Consider the following 22,229-nt stretch of genomic DNA (forward strand, 5'->3'; position numbering starts at 1 on the left):
AGGGTCACACTGCAAGACAGATGGCTTGTCCAAGAGTCTTACTCAGGTTCCAGTGATGATTTATCCCCACCCCCGGCCCTAAGCCTTCTTCCTATCAACAGCCTTGCTGTTCTAATCCTCCTTGCTCACAGCAGGCCCTGAGGCCTGGGTTATCACTTTGGGTGAGGACTCTGAAATGTTTCAGACTCCCCCTCACCCCAGTCTCTTCCCACTACAGCCACTTTAATTCTTTTGCCCTTTCTCTGAGATCACTGTCTCTTAGGCCAGGCTGAGAAGGAAGTTCCTCTGCCCCCTAGAGAAACCCAGTACACAAGGCATCCAAGATGTAGAGGAAGACGCGGGGAGAAAGAACGAGGGAGGAGGGCAGGGTGAGCAGAGCTTGAGGAACAGCCTAGCCACAGCCCAGTGGCCCTGGGTGATGGTCATTAAGAATACATGTTTCTGAGCTATGTAACGTAAGCACCTGTCACTCACCTGCTCAGCAGCTCTCATGGGACTGTGGTATGTGGACCACTGGCTTTCCAAACCTGCGCTGCTACAGTCAGAAGGAAGGCACAGTCTTACCCCTTGGATTCACTGCTTCATTTCTTTTTTTTTTTTCAATTGAAATGTAGTCAGTTTACAGTGTTGTGTTAATTTCTGGTATACAGCATAGTTTCAGTTATATATATTCCTTTCCATTTTCTTTTTCATTATAGGTTATTAGAAAATACTGAATATAGTTCCCTATACTATACAGTAGAATCTTGTTGTTTATCTAATTTATATATGGTAGTAAGGATATGCAAAGCTCAAACCCCCAATTTATCCTTCCCCACCCCTTTTCCCCCCGGTAACCATAAGTTTGTTTTCTATGTCTGAGTCTGCTTCTGTTTTGTAAATGAGTTTATTTGTGTCATTTTTTTTAGATTCCACATATAAGTGATATCATGCTTCACTTAAGACATCACCCCTACTGGGAAGCAGATTTAATGGCTTTGAGTCTTCTAGGAAGGCTATTAAAAGTTACTCTCTAACTCCCTTCCCAAAGCAGTCATACATGGTGACTCACAAACATGTCCCATCATAAGAATCTCTCAGAGAACTTCGGAAAATTACAGATTTCCAGGCCCTACACTTTATCTACCAAATCTCTAGAGGAAGGAGCAGCACAGGATTCTACATTTTTAAGGCTCTCCATGAAATTCTGATGATCAGCCACTTTGCAGAACCAGCTGAACTGAAACAGATTGGAGGAGGATCCTGATCTGGAGACTCCACAAGGTGACTACTAGCACAGGTAGGAAGGTCTCTCCTGAAACGGTGCCCAGAGCCAGGGAAATACTGTGTCATGAGGAGGAGAAAGTAGGAAGGTAGGCACAGAGTCCCCAAGCCCACCCCATGAACTTTGGTCTGGTCCCCTGGGGAAGAGGGTCCTATAGGCAGAAACCAAGAAGCCACTTTCATAATGCATTCTGCTCACAAGAAGCAGGGACTCTGAATGACAGACAGAAATGGAAACTTCCTTCCAACACGCACTGGGGCTGACCTGCACTGTTTAGGAGAATCAAATGTAATTTCTCAGGAACTTCTGCAAACCAGTTGACAATAAGTTGATAGCTTGCTATCAACAATGGTGGAAGTATTTATACCACAGGAAGTGGAAAACACTAGAAATCAGAAACCTTTTTTTCAGAGAGCCAGTTATTAACCATTTACTAGCACCCTACTGCCTTCTCCCCATTCTTTGGGAATACAGGGCACTTGGTACATAATGCATCTGGCAGTCAGCTGCATGTCATGGAATGGAGCAATGATGGGCATTAGGTGCCTTCCTCAAGCAACTCATAGGCAGGTGACATTGACAAGCAGGGCCATTCAAATGACCAGAGGAGGGCTGGTTTGAGTATGTGTGAAACACATGGGGACTCCCAGAGATAACCCAGGAGACTTCTACAGGTGGAACGAATCTTTCCAACGTGGACTTCGGAGCTAATGCTGCCTCTTGAAACCCACAAGGGAGGGACTTTGAGTTTACAGGAGAAACTCCTCCAGGCTTCCGAAGTGATCTATGCGTGGTTGCTCCTTAAATAATTCTGAACACACTGCTCTCTACGGTGGCCCACTCTATCTCTGGGCAGCTCTAGCCGCTGAAAAGATCTCTCTCACATGAAGCATAAGTTTGCTTCCCTATCGTTTTCCCTGTGAGCCCGTTTAGTCACTGGGATCTCCGAGACCTGCTTCCAGTAGCAGCTCCTAGGGATGCTCCACGGGTCCCGCGGGGGAGCAAGTACCACCCCTGCCAGTACAAAAGCACCTTCATCAGTTGTCCCTGGGGCTCCTCCCCCTCTCACAATCCTCTCAGGAAGGGTCTGTGCCCAAGTTTGTTTGTACTGTGGAATGTGCCATCTCCACCTAGACAGCACTTGTTCGCCAAACCATGTTTCTCTCTCTTGCCATTTAGTGTGATCTCCGTTATTCATGAACTCTCCCAATATTCCTAATGCCCAGAACTTTGCTGCCAGAGGCGCAGAATTGATTTTGTGGAGTCATTTGCACACCATATATAAGATGTTCTCATTTATTTATGTGAAAGGATCCTACCCTGGGCTGGGCATCTGGCTGGGCTAGGCCATGCAGGGCATCGGGTTTCTGAGCCACACTGTCTTGGAAACCATGCAGCTCTGAGATGAAGCCCAAGCCGGGGAAGGGGGGAAGAGCAAATGGAGGCCTCTTCCCTGAGGGGCTGCCTCAGCCCTCCCCTCGCGCTGGGTAATTAGACTCCAAAGGTTACCTGCCAAATTCTACTCTGGCCAGTTCCGAGCTGTAGAAATACTCAAGTAGTATTTGTAAAAATGGATTCCATGGAGGACATTAAGCCTTCTGAATGGGCAGGCCTCACTGGGCTCTATTGACTCAGAATAAAATCATGGCGTGGTGGGAAGAGGGTGGGCTTTGCAACCAGACACACAAGTTCAGACACCAGCCCTGTCACTAGAGAAGTGACCAATCTCTCCAAGCCTCTGATTCCTCATTTGACTCTGGGCTAGTACACAAACTAAATGCTACAAACCACAAGAGCACCTGCTGCAGAGCTCGGCACAGACAGACACCCAGCAATGGTAGCGCCCTCTGATTACCAACAGCTTCGGACCAACATCATTTAACATGGATTAACAGTTAACATGGGTTTTCTTCATTTCCTTAGCAAAGTAAACTGCTGGATCTCTTTGGCCCTTGAGGTAGGCAAAATTATGCCCCCCTCCCCAAAATATCCATCTTCCAATCCCTGGAACCTATGAATACTACCTTACATGGCAAAAGAGGTTTTACAGATATGATTAGGTTAAGGACCATGAGATGAAGAGGACGTTAGCCTGGATTGTTCAGGTGAGCCCGGTGTTATCATGATGTGTGTGCACATTAAAGTTTGAGAAGCACTGCCTTACATGACTCTCCAGGGTCCTTACAGATGAAAGCAGGAGGCAGGGACGTGAGTCAGAGAAGAGGTTAACACCAAAGCAAAGGTTAGAGTGATACGAAGTAGATTTGCAGATGCTAGACTGCTGGCTTTGAGGCTTGAGGAGGGGATCATGAACCAAGGAAGCCTCTAGAAAATGGAAAAGGCAAAGACATGAATTCTCCCCTAGAGCCTCCTGGAGGCACTTAGCTGTGCAGATACCTTGATTTTAGCCTGGTGAAACTCATTTCAGACTTCTGACCTCCAGAATTGTATCACACTAAATTTGCGTTGTTTTAAACCACCAAATTGCGGCAAGCTGTTACAGAAGCAAGGGAGAACTAATACTGCCCCGAATCCCTCTGCACCCTAGAAGATCTGCCAATTCCCTCCTCAAATGCATCTAAGTGCATCTAAGTATGTTATGCATATTAATTCATTTAATCCTCACCACATGTCTGTAAGGTAGATACTTTATAGCCCCCTTTGACAGATGAGAAACTGAGGCACAGAGATATTCAGTAATATATCCAAGGTTCATACCACTGGTAAGTGACAGGATGCAGATTTGAACTCAAGAAGTCTTTCTTCAGAGTCCAAGCTCTAAACTGCTCCATGCAGCAAAAAGTCCCCACCCTCGAGAATGAAGTGCAGGAAGCGCCATCTCAGTGTCTTGCCTTCCAGAGACTCGCCCCATCAGCATGACCTGAGACTGAAGGCAGCAATTTCCCCTCCCTCTAGAGGTTGAAGAGTGGTTGGAGAGAGGGTGGGAGTCAACAGACCCACCCATGTCTAGAATGCAATCCCTGGCAGAACCTAGAAAGCTTTCCACGATGCTTAAAAAGGATTAATACAGACAGAGTGCTCCCTCACATGCAAGTGTCCCCACTCCCACACTAGGCTCTGCTTTATGCTGAGCCCCACAAAGAGGCTGAGTCAGTCCCCAGCTGGCCAGACTGGTGTGGGGGCTCCATGGGACCAGGCACCTCATGCCCGCCCAGATATAACACGGTGGCCCTGACACAGGCATCACGCAAGAGAAGAGTGCATGGTGTGACTGATGGGTAATTAATGTGTTCAGAACGTTGCCTAGTCTACAGCAATGCTATGCAAGCATTTCTTTAATTTATTGAGTCTCCTTCCCTGGACAGAGAAGGGCCGGGGAAGAGTCACGTAAGGCAGTGCTTCTCAAACTGAAATGTGCACACACATCACCTGGGGACCTTGTTGCAATGCAGATTCTGATTCTAAAGTTCTAAGATGAAGTTGAAGACTGTTTCTAACAAGGTAATGCAGATTCTGCTGAGTAGGGAGGGTGTCAAGCACAGATGATGTTACCAGGAAGCCAAACTCATTATGGGAAGAGGCCCTGAGGGCCCAGTGTGGACCGTGACTGCAGCTGGAAGACTGACTTTTCAAACCTTTCTCCCTTTCTGGCCAAGTGACTCTGGGCAGGAGGCGTCCCTCAGCCTGGCCAGGAGGGTGGCAGTGGGCCATTCCCACTGAAGACCTGGCCGTGTCTCAAGCACGAAGGAGGCACTGAGCCAGGAGGTCAAGGAAAGAGGTGACCAGTAGAAGCTTAAACCCTTCAAAGCCTCCCCATCCCCTACAAGATAAACACCAAGCTCCCTGAGATTCACACCCATGTCGACGAGACTGAAAATCTTGACCTCCTTTCTACCACACCACATGGCTTCCCAAATACTACTGGCTGTTACCAGATGGCCTCCCACTTGATCAGGTAATTTCTCCTATCACTCAGAAGTCCCAGTGCTTGCAAGCTCCGACAACGAGGTAAACTGTACCCCTCTCAGCCCCTCAGAACCCCTGTGGGCCCTCTACCTTCTAAGCCCTCATTTCTCAAATTGTGGTCCGTGAACCAACAGCACAGGTATTCCTCGGGAGCTTGTCACATATGAAGACCCTCAGGCCCCACCCCGACTGATTGGGTTTTAAACCCAGAAACTGTGTTGTGACCTGACCCCCACTGATCTGTGTGCCTGTGAAGGTCTGAGCAGCCTGGTTAAGCTCCTTCTACTTCTGCGTCTGCCACACGGCTCACCCTCAGCCCCCACCTCAATTTCCCTTCCCCAAGCGGGCCGGCACGGCCTAGATGCCCCAGATAAATTTAGCCTCATCTCCTTTGCCTCTTGGTTACCATCCTTTCAGAGGCTTCCAGTCCATTCCTCATCTTCCTCTACCAAGACCAATTCCCTAACCCCAGTCCCTCCTTAAATTAGCCCCAGAACGTGTCAACAGCCCTCATTTGAGAATCCTGGCAATGACTTTTTTTTTTCTTTCTAAATAAATTAGCCTCTGCACAGGCACACGGCTGTGTCATGCTTTCCACTCTGGCCCTCGAGGCTGCCCGCGCACCTGGAGAAGGAGTCTGCCTTGGCGGTACAAAAAGGGAAGGCCACCACTTGGGGACAGCTCTGGGTACAGTTCTTGTCTTTGCAGGACCTCGGACTGTAACATGGAAAACAGCAAAACTGCAACAACTGCCATTCCTCACGTGACACCAGCCAGGCCGGCCCAGGACATCCTGGGGCAGGTGGGGTTATTCCACGGATTCGCTTTTAGACATGAACAAGCAGAGGGTTCCTTTAAGGCCCTGAGGACCTGAGGAAAAATTTCTAACTTAACTTTGGGGTAATGAATGATCTGTTGCCCTTTTTATTCCCCGTGAGAAGAGCCTTCACAACTCTCCATGAAGGCTTCCTAGTTTGTGTTTTATTTTTTCATCCAGTACATCAATTTCTCTCAGAACATAAAAATACATGCAGAAAATTTGTAATATAAATGCAGACACTTTTATCAAAGAAAATAAAAACTAGTTCACCAAACGGAGATGATCACAGATCATAAGATCATATGTGGGTATGTTTCCTTCCTGTTTTAGTCCTGCATGTCCAATATATACACACAATTATGTTTTATGCCCTTATATGCATACATATGCACCAAGATGTATATACCATCCTTTATAAAATGAGGATGACACCACAGAGTTTTATACACTGCTTTTTAATTTATTATAAATAGTTACTATCTAATGTCATTAAACTTTCTTTGAACACATTCATTGTTCACATTATGAACTTCCATCGTTTGGTTCTGGTCATAATTTATCTATCCACTCCCCTAATGTTGACTACTTTGTTTCAATTTTTTTTTGGCTATTTTTAATTTTTGATACCTTTACTGCCTGGTTTAATAAAAAGTTACTTAAATCTTTCATTTATTTACCAAACATTTATTGAGCTCTTGCTAAAGGCCAGGTACTCTGCCAAACAGTAAAGATGTAAAGATGAATTGCTGAGGACCTCACAGTCTTGCAGAGACAGGTGGATAAGCAACTGCACAGAGCAAAGCAAAACATGTAATAAAGGGATGTACAGTAGGAAATGAGAATTCTAGTCCTGGAGAGCAGGATTCCCCAGAGTTCTTAGTGTGGGTGATAATTTCAGCCAGGACTGAATAACGCATCCCCCTGAAGATAAAAATCATCATCACTTACATCTATGTCCTGTCTTCTGCCACCTTTTCGTTTATGGTGGCAATGTATTTTCATGACTTTTTCCACTTCTATCACATTTTCAGTATCAATACACAGCTTCCCAAATCTCTTGAGGCACCAACAATCCGCTGCAGTTCCCCATCCCACTTACATTTTTCCCAGTAGAAACCAGTGCCAGGATGACAAGGATAGGATCCTTCACCCTGGTGCACAAGATCCACAAAGGCTAGGTGGTGACCCAAGTTCCAGACACAGGGCAGGGTTCAGAGTGGGACTCCATATTCAACTGCCAGCACATTCTAAGCATCTCTTACAGGCTGAACTGTGTCCCTCCCAAAAGACGAAGTCCTAACCCCAGCACCTGTGAATGTGATCTTACTCGGAAATAGGGTGACTGGAGATGATCGAGTTAAGATGAAGTCATGAAAGGTGGGACTTAGTCCAATATAACGTGTTCTTATAAAACGAGGAAATGTGGACACAGAAACAGACACATACAGAGAGAATGCCACATGAGGATGAAAATGGAGATCGGATGATGCATCTGTAAGTCAAGGACTACCAAACACTGTTAGGAGAGAGGCGTGGTACCCATTCTCCCTCAGCCTTCAGAAAAAAACCAAACCTGCCTACACCCTGATTTCAGACTTCTGGCCTCCAGAAAATAAACTTTGTTGAAGCCACTCCGTTTGCAGCATTTTGTCCCATAAAGCAACCTGAGCAAACTGGTACATCATCACATGACCCTAAGTTGATATCAGTCAACTGGACAATTCACATAATGGTGAACCTCTTAGCTAGACTAATTCTAAAGTACACTCAGTTTGGGGAATCACAGAGTTTAGATTCAAGCATATTGTACATTGTATCTTTAATAAGGAAAGATATAGAAAGAAAGAGAAGGACAAATAATTGAGTTGCTGGTTGCCACCACAGTTTGGAGATGGACGTGTGCAGAAAGGAAATTCCAGGTAAAATTATGCCCCAAATCCCAATGTTCTGGTCTAATAAGCTATATCCATTACATGTGAGGTACCAGAACTTCTTCCCTCTAGCTGAGTCTTAAAAGCTCTGTGAAGGCAGGGACCCTTGTTTATTATAATATCCTCAGTGCCTAGTAGGTTTGACCCTCAATATTTGTTCAAGAAGTATATTTTTGAATAAATGAATGAATAAATGAACAGCCTCTTTATTTCCTTTTAGGTTCACAATCTATTCTTAGCCATTTTAGATCACTAGTATCCAAATTGGAGCATGTATCCCAACGGTACGTGTTTCTTATAAACATACACGACTCTGCACGGTAAAGCACACAGAAATAGAAACACCAAAAATAAGACGAAAGAAGTAAATATAATTAGAGGTTCTAATACATTCTTCTAGAGCTCTAGTGGATGTTCTTATGCATCCCAAAGCACCCTCAACCACCACCACAGCTGCAGATCTTTACCACTTAAAGGAAAGAAGAGCAAAAAAACAGAGATTCAAGGCAATGAAGCCTTCTCCCTCAGACCCAGAAAAGCAACACCTGCTCCCATTTCCGCTTCCTACTCCTTTGGCTTTGGTAGGAAGGCACCAAGTCAAAGGAGGGAAATGGCTCTTGTGGAACGGTAGGAGGTCCTAGATACCTCTCCTGATCACAGCCGTGCAAAAACAAATGTAAGATCAAGTGATTTGTAAAGAGGATTTAGCCCAGTACCTCACAGAGCTATTATTATGCTAACATGCTTTGGAAGGCGCCAGAAGGAAGCTGGTGTCTGGTTCCCTCGGAGGGATTGAGAACGCCACAAAGTGGGAATATGAGATTTTATGATGCAATTTGCTGAAACTACTCAGGAAAAGCATTCTTCTCTTCGCCCACCATCCCCAAGTGCTTTCTCCCCCCTTATTTGATCATGGAACTCTTTTCTTTGGTGAATCCTCAGTAACATTTTGAGGGAAATTAGTTTGAGACTGAAGTAACCACAGAAAACAGTTATCTAAAGAGTTAAATAGCCCTCATTAGAAACATTCAATTATTAATTCAAATATAACTAAAAATTTTGTTCAGTTAGGTTGGGAGTATAATTACTTTCTTCTAACAAATTTTCAGAAACTTTTCATGAATTTGTCATCAAATGAATTTAGGTTCACTCTTTAAACCCTAATACACAATGGGCATAAGAAAAAAAATAAGCATAAGCAAAAACATTTAGCTCTGCTTACAATTAAAGAAACATAAATGAAAAAACGGCTATTAAATTAGAAAGAAAAAAGACAAAATGCTGTTGACTACAATGAATGTGCTAGTTTGCTACACTGAAGCATATTATTTCATTAGAACAACACTTTGGTAAAGTAATTTAACAATATGTATTTAGAGCCAAGAAAATGTCCTATACTCTTAACCATTAATGCCACTTCTTAGAAATAACTGAAAGTCTGCAACCAGGACAAGAGATGAAGGAGGGGCACTTTATACAGTCATTACATTTTTATTTTTAATGGCAAAAAATGGAAAAAGAAATCTAAATGTTTCATCCTACAGAAAAATTTTGGCACACCTCCTGGAAGGAATATCATGTAACCATTAGAATTTTAAATTAAAATGTGGAATATGTAGCAAAAGAAAAAACTTACTTTTATAAGGGAAAAAAGAACATGATACAAAATTACATAACAATATGAAAACCATATGTCCACAAAGGATTATAAAAAGATGAGTTCTTACAGCAGACTTGGTAAGATCATAGGCGAATTTTTTTGTTGTTTTTCTAAAACTTTGCAACGTTGCTATATTACTTTTATATCTTAAAAATATTTTTAAGAACATAAAAACAGTTTGCTGCTAGCATACCAGTATTCCACTAAAGAAATCTCCATATACATTTTCAAACCCACATGAATTTCTGATAAGGTACAAAGCACATTTTTCAAACACTCTCCTCCTCATCTGGAGACGCATTAAAATTCTACTAAATTTTCAGTGATGCAAATTATCTTTCAACCTGAAAGGTGTGCTAAGGTCCTTAGATAAATGTAACCATTTCTGGTGCCCAACATGATTATTTTAAGTAATTTTACAAAATCTATTCCGCTCTTGCTGCACCTGGTAATTAAGTTCAAACATCCTGAAGAAGGCCGCCTTATCTCCCTGAGGCCCAGAAAGAATTTCAATTGCCATTTTAAAGCTTCCAATTAGTTCACAACATAAAATTACAATTTACTTTTGATATTTTTTCCTCTGGGCCTAATTTTTTTTTTTAACTACTTTTGTAACCCATACTGTAATTATGCCTGCTCAATCCGATGCAAAACATCCCCTCTTTTCATGCTGGGTTTACTAAAATACAACCTGGCTAGTTGGCTACTGTCCCATTTAACAATACCTGTTCCTGGAGACAAGGTGTCCCTCCAGGCTCCTGGGAAAGGCTCCACCAGTGACTGAAGACCTCCAGCTCTGGGCCCCAGCCCCGCCCCCGTCAGCTGACCCTTTAAATTCCATCACTCTCAGGTGGTGGTACTTGCAGGCTTTCTCTCTACTACCTGTTTCCATTTCTCTAACCTGATTTCCAGAACGGTCCCCATTGTAATTCGGAAGCTGAAGGTAACAATTGAAACTTATCTTCCCACCAACCAATGGAGAAGTAAGTAGCCATGCCACTTACTGGCAGGATGATCTATTGAGATACTGATTCTGTTTGTTTTTCCTGTGACCTTCCCTCATCCTATTTTAAGCAGACAGCCAGACCTTTCACAATTCCTTGCCTCCAGATAGTCGCCTCTCCCTCCATTCCCACCCCAAATTCGAAGTTTGCTGGCTGAAGTCCATTTTTTTCCAAATACTTAGCTCATTAGAGAGAGTATACAAATAGCCCTTGAGAGAGAAAGGAGAAAACAGATTTTGAGAGTAGTGAGAATGAGAGGCAAGATCACCTTCCGTCGCTCACAGCTTTCCTCACCTCCACCACCCCATCAACCTTGGAGAAGAGAAGTGTATCTAGGAGACAAAGCCCCCCGAGTTCTGGGTAGCAGCAGAATGGTGGGCTGTAGGCAGTGTTCTTTCTTCCCAGAGACAAGAGGCATTCCAGCCCCGGCCCCCAAAGTTTAGGAGAGTCCACTAGATCACTTAAACATAAGTGATTTATTTTCATTAAAGAACATGCTAAAAACCTGCTCTTGTGCGTAACAACTTGTAGGCCTCAGTGAAACACTTCTCCCCATCTCTTGTTCTAGTTTCTCAAACTAATTGCATCTGGATGCCATGAAGTTTTGTATGTTGTCCCACAATGTCAGAGATGGGAACTGCATGGAAGTGTGGGGAGGATTTGAGGAAGAGTTCAGGTAAGAGAAAAGACACATGAATTCATCTGTCAAATCCTTTCAATTTGGCATGAATGCAATGTCTTGCAAATGAAATATTAATTCCCAGTAGTGCTAAGGATTCTTTTTCTTCCATTTCTACAAGTCCCAATTTATCGTTACAGAGGAAGTCAATGACTAGAGTGTTGTTTGCAGTATTTGCACAGGGTAGCTCAGAAACATTTCACAATATTAAATAACTCATATTATTCAAATTTTTTACACATGGGTCTAGATTAGTACATGCACAAATGGATCTTGATTTAATACAGTGGCAACTAGAAGAACACTGAATGCTAGAATCGTGAACTTTTTTTTTAATTTAGTAAGATTAAATTAAAATTTTTAAATTAATTTAAAATTTAAGCTATATATCTTTGATTTATAATTTAATATTGATTAACTATAATACATATATTTATTTTGTTTTTATAGATAGTGTTAAAATATTAAAAACCAAGCAACTTTTCAAAAACATATAAATATTGTTAATCTTTAAAAATTTACATTTACCTTAATTCTATTTTTCTTATGCAAATATATTGAAATTTCATTTTTTAATTTTTTGGATTATTTTAATTTATTGACAATGTACTGTCAACAGAACATAAATTACGTGAAAACCTTGATAATGAAATACTGATTTTGGGGGGGGATGGATATAGCTCAGTGGAAGAACACATGCTTAGCCATGCACAAGGTCCTGGGTTCAATCCTCAGTACCTCCATTAAAAAAAAAAAGTATGGTTTCAAAATTAAAGAATATTTTTTAAAATAGTGATTTTTTTGCTGATATAAATAAAAGGAAAATAAACTTTATGGAATAAATACAGAATAATTTGTGGTATATGAATGTGTGTAAGTTTACTTTATTACTCATTTAAATCATCCCATTAAAAGAATGCACAATCATGCTCAATAAAAATTTAATTCATTTGTCTTTGGGGATTTGACAATTTTCAACTATATAAAACCCATTATATAACAAATGAATTGTCATAATGAAGGGGTATTTGTCATGGTGGAGAGACAGAATGGTCATATTAGCCAACTTGGTATTTTGATTTATAACTTCATCACTTTTAGACATATGGTGAGATGCCTTCACCTGTGCCCTTGCCGCAGCAGCTCTGCTGTTAGGGCAGGATCTGCTTCCCAACCCACTGGCTTCCAGACACACAAGCTCAGAACTGAGTCTCTTTGGCTCTGATTGGGTCACATGACCCAGAACCTCTGAACCCTTGAACCATTCTCTCCAACCAACTGAATGTGATGCACTACTGGCCAGCCTGAAAATACCCGCCCTTCTAGAGTTTGGGATGGAACTGGCTCCACCACAATGTCATAAAGTGAGTGTGGTAAGAAGGTCGTTTCCAGAGGCAGATCAAGTTTAGTGAGCTCTAACACTTTATCAATTCTGGTAGGGAGGGAGCTTTCTCAGAAAAAGAAGACAAAATTACAGATTCAAAATTAGCTACTCAAAGAAAATATTTCAAAGAAGGAAAGAAAAAAATACCAAATCCCCCAAAACAAAGAAATGCCACAATCATCACAAAATCCTCCCTAGAATATCTCTATTATTGTTTTTTTCCTTACAATTTTTGTCTGAATACCTTCAATTACTTCTTCAATTACTTCAGTGACTTCAAAATATCATTCATTTTTAAAGGAGAATATAAAGCTAATTCAATCTTTCTTCTACCATGGTTGATCAATATATATTTATCACTGATAGCTTTTAAAATGTTCTTTCAACTTCACACTGTTATTGATAATTTTCTGTATACTTTAGGATATAGAAATTATTATTACATTTTATCATTGCCAAATTTGGGACTTCTCTCAAATCTCTCCTACATATCAACTGGATGACTTCAAGATATTTCAATTTTTCTTGACCAGATTGGACTCATGTCAAATACTCTTTGAACTGACACATTCATTAGCCAGTTTGCTGTCAGTGTCCTCTTGTCATATTAGATTAGGCACCATAGGGGGCAGCAGTGAATATTCCTAGAAGTCAGGAATCAGTGATGCCAGCAAACACTAAACTATATAATCAAGTGACCATGAGCCACATAAATATATCCATTGAAACACAAACTAAATGTACTCCCAACTCAACTTCCCCTTAACTGGACTCAAAAACATGCCTTCAGCCCTTTAGATACTGTGAACACAAGGGGAAGTGTGGAGGAACGTCAGGATGGAAAGACAGTCATGAGAATGAGAGGCTTAGAGGCTTAAGCTTCAATAGGTTCACAACATACCCACCTCTGGTGGCTCCCCAAGGAAAATTCTGATGCTATTTCCTGAAGAAGGGGGAATTCTGGCAGGCCAGAACAGTAGCTGTCCACTACAACTGTGTTGGCTTTTATTCTTTCCATTACTAAGTCCATGAATAAATACATCTTCTACAGAAGATTTTTGCTGCCCTCAATGATGATAATACTTTGGTTTTGGCGTTTTCTTTTCCCTGCCTAAAATGTCCTGTACCCCATCTTTCTTTGACCTAGTCCTCCCCATCTTACAGGGCCCAGCCTAAGTACTGTCTTTTCCACCTCTGATTTCCCTATTTCAGCGTTTTCAAAATCTCTTCCTTAGAACACTAGCTCTTTGAGATGCTCCGTTAAAAAAAAAAGAAGTGTTCTGTGGTCAAACAGGCTTGGGAGCAGTTGCATGATTTCCCTCTTTCTCTCTTTTTGATTCAGCATGCCTCTTAGTACTCTGGGGCTTGACAAGTTCTGCTGTACAAGAACGATCATTGCTGAGAGCTTACTCTATACCAGGATGTGCTAATTGCTGCACATGCCTGATTTAACCCTCACTACTAACTCAACAAAATACATCGCTTTTACAGATGAGAAAATTCTAGGGTTAAATAATTTGACCAAAATGGCACAACAGATAAATAAAAGATTCCAGTTTTGAACTCAGGCACTCTTAGCCATTATCCTATACTGCGCATTTAATTTTGTTTAAACCAAGGCTGCTAATATAGTCAATCACAGACCCCATTTCTGTACAACCCTTATTAAATCACCCATAAAAATAGGCTACACCCCAAGCATTTCCACTGTCCCCCTCCAGGGCCCTCCCCACATCTGCCTCCGCACATCTGTACACAACAGAGCCGCTTGTGTACCTTTCTCATCTCCTCCAGTAGGTCTTAAAAATCTCTAAAGGGACACTTACCTTAGTCATCTTTTCCCCAAACCTCTCAGTTTCTGATATACAATAGGTATTCAATAAATATTTGTGAACTTAATACATATTTATAGCACTTTAAACTTTCCAGATGTGTATTTAATTTCAGAAAGGAGAAAGCAAACTCAATAAATTAAATGCTAGAAAACAGAAACTAGAAGGCTTTATACAACTTTTCCAAGTCCTTTCATATCACTCCACTTCTGCTGTTGACCAAGTGAATAAGGAAATTAAAAAGCAGCTACAAGCTGTTTTATTAATCGTCAGACTTAAATTCAATTTGGAGTCAGCACAGAGATATATTATTTTTTGAAGGCCCTTAACTGAAAAGGCCTGGAAAATATATTAAATAAAACTTAGAATCAATCATAGCCTGATATTTGTGGCTTTGAAAGAGGAAATACACAACAGCATTCTTAATAATGTCTAATAATTCCAAGAGCATAGAGACACAAAAAATATTCATTCTGAATGACAACATCTCAATGCAGGTTCTTAGAATACACAGGGAGCACCCTCTGAATGTCCTATTGTTAAGAACAACCAGTGTAGAGGGATTTTAATTTCAGAAGATTCAAGTTCAAAACATGAGTCATCTTCTCCATTTCAATCACAATTTTGGTATACTTTTTATTGGCTAAAGTGAATATTTCTTACTACAGGAAAGAAAAAAAGGAATCTAAGCAAAGTGGCACACTCACTTTCAAAAACTTAATCCAAACACATCTTGGTAGCAACATAAATAAGCCTCACCCAATTGTGCACTGTCTTTCAAGACAACAAAATGGCTTATCTTAAAACTTAAAACTTAACCATATTATTAATATATCACATATCACAAATCCATATTATATTATTTTGAGTGTAAGAAGCCAGTCCAAATATTTAATGTGGATGGTTTTGGAGAGCAAAGTTCTCTGCAGGCAGCAACATGTTGACCAGAGCTGCCTGCCAGGTAGAATCCCAGCTAGAAACCAAATCCATCCTTCACATGACCTCCAGAGTGTTCTTTTCTCTGCCTTGCTTTTAGCCATTCAATGGCTCTCAAGTACCTTCAGAAGAACAGATAGACCAACAAGTCCCTCTATGCTCTGAATTCTTCTTTCTTTACCCTTACTTATCATCACTTCTTCCACGTAGAACCCCTTCAAGTTTCCTGCATATGCCTTTTTATTTTATACCTCCTTGGTTTTGCTCAAAATGTAAAATATCCTCCCAATTCTCACCCATTCTTTCTCCCTCCTCTGACTCTCCCTGCCTCTGCAACCTAAAACCCTAATCATTCAAAACAATGCACAGCCATGAATTCCATTCCCAGGTTTATACCCAAGAGAAGTGAAAACATGTCCACACAAAAACTTGTACACAAATGTTCACAGCAGCTTTATTCATAATAGCCAAAAAATGAAAACAACACAATTGCCCCTCAACTTTAGATAAATAGATAAACTAAATAGGGTATATCCATACAATGGAATATTATTTGGTACTAAAAAGGAATGAAGTACTAACACATGCTACAACATGGATGAATCTTAGAAACACTGCTAGGTGAAAGAAGCCAGATGCAAAGGACCACATATTGTAAGACTCCATTTACATTAAACGGCCAGAAAAAGGCAAATCTATAGAGACAGAAAGTATATCAGTGGCTGCCTAGGGATGGGAGAGTTGGAGGAAACGGCAAGTGGCGGCTGATGAGTAAAGTTACTTTGGGGAGGTTAATGAAAATGTTCTAAAATTGACTATGGTAATGATAAATGCTGGAGAGGGTGTGGAGAAAAGGGAAACCTCCTACACTGTTGGTAGGAATGTAATTTGGTGCAGCCACTATGGAGAGTCTTCAAAAAACTAAAAATAGACTTACCATATGATCCAGCAATCCCACTCCTGGGCATATACCTGGAGGAAACTCTACTTCAAAAAGACACATGCACCCCAATGCTCAAAGCAGCACTATTTACAATAGCCAAGACATGGAAACAACCTAAATGTCCATCAACAGATGACTTGACAAAGAAGTTGTATATATGTATGTGTGTGTATACACACACACACACACACACACACAAGAACACTACTCAGCTATAAAAAAGAATGAAACAATGCCATTTGCAGCAACATGCATGGACCTAGAGATTATCATACTAAGTAAGTCAGACAGAGAAAGACAAGTACCATATGATATCACTTATATGTACAATCTTTAAAAAATGGCACAAATGAACTTATTTACAAAACAGAAACAGATTCACAGACATAGAAAACAAACTTATGGTTACCAGAGGGGAAGAGGAGAGGAGGCATAAATTAGGAGTCTGGGATTTGCAGATACTAACTACTATATATAAACTAGAAAACAACAAAGGTCTTACTGTTTAGCATAGGGAATTATATTCAATATCTTGCAATAACCTATAATGATAAAGAGTCTAAAAAATATATATATATAGTATGTATAACTGAATTACTATGCTATACACCAAAAATTAAAACAACATTGTAAATCAACTATACTTCAATAAAATAAAATAAAATTGATTGTGGTGATTTTTGCATAACTCTATGAATATACTAAAAGCCACTGAATGGTATACTTTACATGAGTGAATTATATGGTATATGAATTGTTTCTCAATAAAGCTGTTATTATAATAATGCTCAGGGAAACTCTGACTTTTCTCTGAACAGTCTGTAACTCCATTGTCTGATTACATCTATCCTTGGCACATAAATTTTTATTACTAATTTATAACCATTAAGAGCTGTCATTTTGCCAAGTACTTTATACCCAATATCTTATTTAGCATTTCCAATAAACCTGAAATGAGTATTATTATCATATTGCTTTGCAATTAGACACATTTTTTATTGTTTTGTCATTTAACAGGACTGTTTCTCAAAGACAGAAGTTGCACATACGTGGCCCACCACAGTCCAGTGGAGTTTTATTGTTTGATTCAAAGCCTCAATGTTTTTAAAAAACCTTAAATTAGTTGATGACATTTTAGAGGTCTGGATATTTTAGGTAAAAATCCGTTTTGCTAACTTGTCTTACAGAAACTCAGAGGGACTAATTGTAAGATTTAACCAAAGCCTTTAAATCTGCAGACTCCTCTCTAACTTCCACAGTCCTTTCTCCTCCCCATTGTCTCATATTTATCTCACTTTACTAATCAATGCTACCTGCATAAGGTAGCATAATAGAGTTCGTAAGCAACAACTGCCCCTGGGAAAGGACCATATCCTATTCATTGGTGCATCCCTACGGTACCCAGACAGCACCTGGTAAGTGGCATGGACACAATAAATAACCCCGAATTGTTACCTCTCCGACATTGTAAGTGAGCTGTGTCTGGAGCATGTTTCTGCCCACTCTGTCTCCTCCTTTTTTGTTTTGTTTTGTTTTCATTTTACCAGCTAATAAATCCCCAGAGCACAGCCTTGCATTGGGCTCTTGGTTGAAATCAGTTCAACCAAATTCAAATCCTGGCCTTCCAGGGGAACAAAGGGAAGTAAAATCTCACTTATAAAACCATTAGCAAATGGTACCAAACACTATAAACAAAATGTAAGTGAGGTGTAAAGATTATAGAGTTGGATTTCCCTGTCACTACCCCAAGAAAAGATTCAGGTTTAGTAAGCTTTAGACAAACTACATGTATATGAACAATAAAACCTTCTAATTTTAATTATCCAATGAAGGCCAGAAGAGTCCAATCTGAAACTGACCTATGAATTTTCTATGAGGGTATATTTTGCCAAGCAAGCTAACAGCACAAACAGAATTTGTAGGAGTTTGTTTAACCTACTTAGCAGGAAAGAAAAAAATGAAGGGCTTTGTTGACTCTTTTACTGCTTATATGCAAATTATACTGATTAAAATGAATCTTCAATTACTTAAAATACTTCCAGTGAGACCCTTTGAAGCATTTTATTGGCACCTAGTATTGACTTCAGTGACTTCATACTGAATTCTGAGTCAAACTCTCACTAGGTCACTGGTGATGCAAAAAATTAGCCCACTTTAAGACTCAGAGTTACATTAATCATTAATAATGTAATAGTGTTTTAGATAAGTATATCTTTTTAATTTTAAAATAGTCATACACATAGAAAATTGAAAGAAAAAATATTAAAATTTTCATAATCCTAACCACCCAAAGACTAACATTTAACATTTTAGTATCTTTCCTTAGAGTCCTCTTTCGATGCATATTTTTGCATAATTTTAATAATAAAGTAAATCACTTTTGCACATTGCTTCTATTTAAAATTGTAACAATTTTTTTAATGGCTGCTTAATATTGTGTTGTGTGTATGTACCCTAATTTATGTAACTAGTTCCTTACTGTTGGACATTTAAGTTATATCTTATTTTTCAGATTTATTAGTAATGCTGTAATTATCTTTCAGTAAGCATTTTTCATATTACAACTTACGTCCTCAGAATAAATTTCCCAAAATCAAATCACATTGTTAGAATCTTTATCTGTATTTACCAAAGTTCTGTAAAGGCTGGATTGATTTCTTTTCCTACCGGCAGGGGAGGTTCACCAATCCACTCTCAGTCAAGATTTTCTCTTGTGGATTCTCCTCCATGGTGACTGTAGGGCTGGCTGCACACAATCTGCAGAAGTCAGAGAAGAAATGTCGTTGGTGCCACATCACTTGCTTTTCACTCCTATTCATGCAGTCACCTTGCTCCACCTCTGCCCTGCCTCCCGGTGCTTCCTTCCCCTTCAGGTCTAAAGTGCCTCAGCCTTCTCCACCAGAATCCCTACTGGACCTGTATATTCCAGGAAGGAGTTAATTACAAGGAAGAAATAGAGAAGAGGGAAAGTATGCTCCTCTTAGAGGGGATTTGCATCTGCAAAGTTCCCAGGCACTACAAGGCTGATGGAAGGCCTCGGGGTAGCCAAGAACTTCCTGGGGCCCTGAATCTCACCATGTAGAAGGCTGCTGGCCTGTTCTGAAAGAATTGTTTTGGAGGAAAAAGGAAAGAAAGAACTATTTTAGTTTCAATGACCTTTATTTATTTTCCCTGATCGTAAAAGTAATATGTGCTCCCTATTAAAAATCTGGAAAACATTATTGTCAAAAGAATTAAGAAAAAGACAAAATCACCCAGGATTGCATCACCAGCTCAGCGCATTTCCTTGGAAGCCTCTACCCACATTATGAGCTCCTGTGGTGTGTGCAGCCCACAAGAGAAGCTGGGTCCTGCTTGATCCTTTAGATCAGCTCCCAGAAATTTGTACTCAACCAGGTTACCAGAGTTGGAACCAGAAAAGGCATTTTTATCTCATGTAAGCTCACAGGGCTTTCAGGAGCCCAGACTAGCGGCTCCTCCTCCTCAACACTCAGAGGATAGCATACACTTCCTGTCTGTGTTCCGGATCCAGTGGCGTTTCCTCGAATTCAACTATCTTCCTCTCTCTGCAGAGGAAGCAAACAGTGTAGAAACCTAGGCTCTCCAGAATGGGAATTCAATTATTGGCATCAATGTCTTTATACTGCTTCCCCTGAGTGTAATTAACAAGTATCTTCCATTTTGCTTCTCATTGGTAGTACTTCTAGTCAGACATATGACTCAGGTCAAGTTTCTGACCTTTTCTTATGTAACTTAGTTTTCCTTGGATTCAAACAGCTTTCAAACTAATTTGTCCTTGGGAGGCAGAATGGTACAGTGATCAAAGGTGTGGGTCTTAGGACAGCACACTGTGTGTAAGTGCTGTCCATACTGGTGGGGATGGTAAAGGGTACCAGTTCCTTGGAAGGCAATTTGGCACTAGCTATCAAAATTACAAATGCATATGGCCTTCAATTCAGTAATCCCACTTCAGAGACTGTAGCCCACAGACAGACCTGCACACATAAAAAATGAATGTGCACTTGATATTTATCATAGCATTTATATTAGCATATTATTTATTATAATATATTATAGTTATATATTAATTATATATTATAGTATAGTGGTGTATATATATTACAATTGCATATTATAATACAATAATAGACTATAAATACATATTATTATATTCTATTGATATTATTGATATTGATATTTATAGTGGCATTTATATTGTTATATTTTATTGCAATTATATATGAAAATGGTATATTATAATTGTGTTATATATGTTTATATTATTATACTCTATATTATTATTACTATAGCATATTCTGTTGTTATTATTATTCCTACTACAGCAAAAGATTGAGAAAAAAACAAAATATCCATCAGTAAGACTGGTTAAATTATTACATCATATCAGCAAAGTAAATAAATGAGAAACCCCTCTATGTACTGATATAGTAGATATTTAACACCCCATACAGAAGATATGTAATTCATATTATATAAAAGTGAATAGATTTTTTATAACATGTGATCTATATTATGTATTCATGATGTATCTTCTATATACATACATAATATAAGAAAGGCAGTTTGGAGTAGAGGTTAAGAGCACAGACTCTGAAGCCAAGTCAGAAACCTGGCTCCATCTCTTCTCAGCTGTGTGATCTTGAGCAAGACACTTAACCTGCGCCTTGATACAATCTTTTATAAAATGGAGATAATAATTAGTACTTATTTCATAGGGTTGATGAGAGCATTAAATGAGTTCATATACATCAGATGCTTAGAACTGGGTCTGGCACACAGCAGAGAAGCACCATTTGTTACTTTTATATTCTAGTCTAAGTGAAAAGAGCAAAGTTTGGAGGTGTAGAATATGCTACCTTTTGTATAAGAAATGGAAGAAAATACGCAACTCCTATTTGTATTTGCTTTTCTTTGCACTGAGCAGCATTAGAAAAGATACTTACAGGAGGGGGAGTGCTGCTGGACACAGGAGCAAATTGTTTAAGTGCATATCTTTGAATGTCTTTTGGACTTTTTGAACCACATGAATTTAATGCCTATCCAAAAAAAAAATATTTTTTTAAAGGGGTATGAACCTCAGATTCACGAAGAGTCTGAACTCAGCCTCTGCCACTCACTAGCTCCAAGGCCTGGCACAAATGTACAAAATGTATGACTTCTCCAAGCCTGAGATTTCTTTCCCCGTAAAAAATCCTATCCACAGGTAACAGATTAAACCAGTAATGTGTTTGCTGTAGGGCAGGCCCATGGCATGTGTTCAGGAAGCGTTAAAAGCCCCAAGACCATTTGTTCTTCACTTTCACCTTCTTCCAGGTGCCCCCAAACACACATCCCCCTCTTCCAGCTGCTGGCATTCCAGAACCTGAGACGAGACTATCTGTGGGTGGAAGGGGAAGGCCAGACATGAAGTGAAATCAAAGTAGGGTTCAAATCCCTGCCAAATTGAGTCTTACCAGCAGCACGGACTTGAGTACGTGGCCTCAGTTTCCTCCTTTGTAAAGTGGAGACAACGACAACAACATTTCGTAGGGTTATCAGTAAGAGCTAAAAATGGTATCTGTGAGGGGCCCAGCTTAGCGCAGAGGGGGCGCTGAGCCGCGGAAGGAACCTGAGGTGAGCACACACAGGGCTGGGAGGGGGCGGGGGGCGGGGGGCGGGGCCCTGACCCCAGCCCCGCCCTTCCGCCGTGGCCGCGGCGTCACTACGGAAGCCTGGTTGCGAAGCCATGTCCTCTTTAGCCTCATGGGGAACGGAGAGCACCTGGGATAAATGGACACGTGTTCGTTCTCAATGACGCTAAGGCAGATGGGGCCCCAGTTCTCAAAGCG

General features: G+C 40.4%; 1 long non-coding RNA gene across 1 annotated transcript in view; it reads right to left on the reverse strand.

The window, feature by feature from the left end:
- LOC116282448 (uncharacterized) overlaps positions 1 to 22,010 on the reverse strand; it is a 29,216-nt gene extending 7,206 nt beyond the window's left edge. The window contains exons 1-2 of the long non-coding RNA XR_012077446.1: positions 21,855 to 22,010; positions 19,010 to 19,137 (exon numbers count right to left, since the gene is read on the reverse strand). This is a non-coding gene — a long non-coding RNA (uncharacterized lncRNA). The remainder of the gene's footprint in view (positions 1 to 19,009; positions 19,138 to 21,854) is intronic.
- Between the last annotated feature and the right edge of the window lie 219 nt (positions 22,011 to 22,229).

The sequence above is a fragment of the Vicugna pacos genome, chromosome 11 (assembly GCF_048564905.1).
Source record: "Vicugna pacos chromosome 11, VicPac4, whole genome shotgun sequence".
NCBI lineage: Eukaryota > Metazoa > Chordata > Mammalia > Artiodactyla > Camelidae > Vicugna > Vicugna pacos.